This window comes from Propithecus coquereli, unplaced genomic scaffold (genome assembly GCF_000956105.1).
Source record: "Propithecus coquereli isolate 6110/MARCELLA unplaced genomic scaffold, Pcoq_1.0 Scaffold159, whole genome shotgun sequence".
NCBI classification, from domain to species: Eukaryota; Metazoa; Chordata; class Mammalia; order Primates; family Indriidae; genus Propithecus; species Propithecus coquereli.
Genome location: NW_012140413.1, coordinates 955,441 through 959,162, shown reverse-complemented (window position 1 = coordinate 959,162; position 3,722 = coordinate 955,441).

Genomic DNA, 3,722 nt, shown 5'->3' with positions numbered 1-3,722 from the left:
GTGTTAAATATGATATGCTAGGTACAATATTTTCTTTGAAATTCTGCACTGGCTCTTCTCTCTCTGCTACTCCCTGCCTTGTATGCTTCTTGTCATTCATTCTTTAAGTCTGATTTAAAAACTTACTCCTTTTGTGAATATTTCCTTGATTCCCTCAGGTAAAACGACCTACTCTTTCATCTGTTTTCCAGGAACAATAATATATATTGCTGTTAAAATATATCCATGTTTGTATTAACATTTGCCACACTTTATTGTAACTCATTTTTTGAGTCACTCTCATCAGATTGCTCTTCAAAAACAGGTGTCATGTTTTTCTATTTTTTCACAAAATCAGTGTTTAATAAACACTTATTTAATGAATTAATCTATACCTTGTGAGCCTGGCTGTCATATCCAAATACAAAAAGTATTGTTTTTTTTTTTTTTTTTTCCTGTGGCTCTCTTTTTCTGAGTATGTCATGCTTAGTCACTCTGACATATAAATGTACACAGAGCTCCTGTGGTTACTTTTCAGTACAAATAATTCCTCCCCAAACCTCCCCAGAGATCACTTGTAGAGTTGTTTAGTATGTTCTTAATGAGCTTTCTGTTTCTAGAATACTACATAAAATGTTACTGTTAATAACACTTTAGTGTTATTTCTTTTCTTTCCTCAAAATGCTATTCTTTCCCCAAAATTCTGATAGTGGAGTGGAAATATAGTTTTCTTCAAATGAAGAAATACTATTTTAACATCTGTTAGGCTTGAAAAATGATATCCATTATTCATAGGGGACTTGGAGACTAAAAACCAAGATAATGTTGAATAAGACCATCTAGGAGCAAAGTGATTTTACCATTTTAAAAAAATGATGTTATTGTTTTACCATTGTGATTAACCAGATTGGAGAATATTTATCTCTTTTTTTATGGGATTCAATGAGCTTTATAACTAGGATTTACTTCAATATTTGTTAGTTATTTTCTTATCTGGGGTATTGTCTATGGTTTTAAAAACTCTTTGTGTTTATAGACAAATGAGCCAGACTCAGATGATCAGAGAACTTACTGTGAAATCTCCAAGGCATCTTACTATAAAAGACTGGTGACTAAAGGATGAAGACAGATGAAGAAGCAATTTAATTAGACTGAAATAATTTAAATCTTGGCAGATTAAAACCGTACTTGGAAAATGATACTACTAGACTGTAGTAAATTAAACCTATCATGGTTTTTAGACCAGATATGAATAAAGTATTTTAGTCCTTGCTAGGGAAATGTTCGAGAGATTGCTAAGTTGTCCTTGAGTTGTCATTCCAACCAAGTACATATTCAAACCACAAACCCTTTAACTATGTATGATATGTTTGGTTTACCAGCACTCATATTTCCTTTTATTTCCTACCACCAAAAAACACTTTTATTTTTTCTGTACAAATACTTTCCCCCATATTGCATTTCTTCCTGGCCTCTACTCTAGTTTTTCTTTGTTTACCTGCTTTACTTAAAACAAAAAACTTCAGCTATGTTGTTTTCCTTTTAGGCAGCAAGTTCTGCATGAAATGTTGCAAACTTAAAGTCCTTTGGGAGATTTGCAGGTAATATAAAGGAGGGAATGAGCCAAGTGTAGGCCATTGAGGAGTGGGTTTTGGGGAGTTTTTGGTTCAGAGAACACACATCCCATCTAGAGCGGATAGCTGCTACTTAGCTCTCGCTAATTTTAAGGGATTATCTGAGTTTTTTTCCAAACAGGTCATGCATCCTGATATTTCTATGAAATCTTCATTTGAAAAAATGCTGCTATATCTAGAGGGAAGCATCAATGACTTAACAGCACAATAAGAGAGACGAAGAACCGCCTGTGAAGTGGTCCTATAAAAGAGAAAAATTGAACGTGAACACAATGTAACCTCTAGATTCAACTCCCAATTTACAAGGATGCAGAGAACACAGGAACTCGTTAAAGTACACCACAGGGATGCAATCAGCAAAATCCAGACTGTAGGGAACTACAGGACCAACAACACAGTTTCAACAAATAATTGCAAGGAAAAAAAAAAAAGGGATGAAGGGGAAATGCATAGATCAAAAGATGTTTAAAAGGTACATTAACCAGTTGCAATGTGTAGACCCATATAGATCTTAAAAATTATAACATTTACGAGATACTGACTGGATACTTGATATCAAGGAACTATTGATTTTTAAAATTATGATAAAATGTGGTGAAATTAAAATATCTCATCCTCATCTTTAGACATACATAATAAAATACTTATAAATGACATTTTGAAAATGCATTCACATTTTGAAAAACAAAATGCTGGGCAAATATGTCATGTGTCTGTGAGCCTACATGTGGTTTGTGTTCTGCCAGTTTGCAACTTCTGATGCTTAAGACTACAGGTAACCTTTGACACGGATTTGAATTGTGAGGGTCCATTTACACATGGATTTTCTTCTGCCTTTGCCACACCTGAAACAGCAAGACCAACCCCTCCTCTTCCTCCTCCTCTTCAAACTACTGAATATGAAGACAAGGAAGATGAAAGCCTTAATGATGATCTACTTCCACCTAATGAATAGTAAATGTATTTTCTCTTCCTTATGATTTTCTTAATAACAGTAGGCTATTAGTAGTTAAGTTTGGGGGGGGGAGTCAAAAATTATGCACAGATTTTTGACTACATGGGGGTTAGGTTGGTGCTCACAACTCCCATTTTGATTAAAGGCCTGCTGCATATGCAACTAATTTATGATTCTTATTTCTAACTCACATCAAAAACTGAATATTTTAATTATACTTAAGAGATGCAAAGATATATAAGCCACTGTTTTCCTATGGAGAATAAGAGACATATAAGTCAAACCTTAAAGAGTGATATGATATTGCCACCCTCTCACCCACTGTTTTAATATTTAAACTTTATAAATATATTTCTAATAGTCAGGCTATTTGAATGTTTTCTCAGATTTTCAATCTTGCAAAAGTTAGTACAATGCTTCTGAGCAATAACAGATTTAAATTACTAAGTGCCTTATGGGTCATTTCTGCTCCAAAGGGTATTTCTAAGCACACCATCCCATGGCTGCCAATCATAGCACACGACATATTCAGAGCACTTGCTGCCAATATACAAAACTTTGCAAAATGAAACCACTTGGGAACCATCCACCAGTGTCCCTGGGGACATCTTAGATCATTCATGGCTAGAATCACTGGATTTGAATTCCCTAAGTCCTACCTGAAGGAATTAAACTTAGAGATTTTGGACAAGTCACTGCTGCAGACCCTCCTGAGCCTCACTGCATGCAAAGTGGTTCAGGAGGGTCTGCAACAATAGCACAGCAACTGGCACTTACAAAGTGCTCAGTAAATACTGGTTCCTTTCCCTCTACCCTGCCCATTGCTCACTGAAGCCTGTCTAGTGGATAAGCAGAATGTAGCACAGTGCTTTTCAGTCTGGTGATGGGGCATTAAGGATGGGAGTAGAGGACACATATTAAACTTACCTGGAGGGTACTTTTCAGTGTCTAAACCCTCTCCCTGTAGGTGAATCAGAGTTCTTTGTCTGAGCTCATTGCCATCAAGCTCATTGCCATTGAGTTGTAATGAGCACCCTATTCGAGCTGTAGCTTCCTGGAAACATTTCTCATATTTTATGCTAAATGTAGATAAAGTGGTTTAGTTATGGCTTCCCTATCTCTTCCACCCCAAGCATTAAATTCTAGGCTAGACT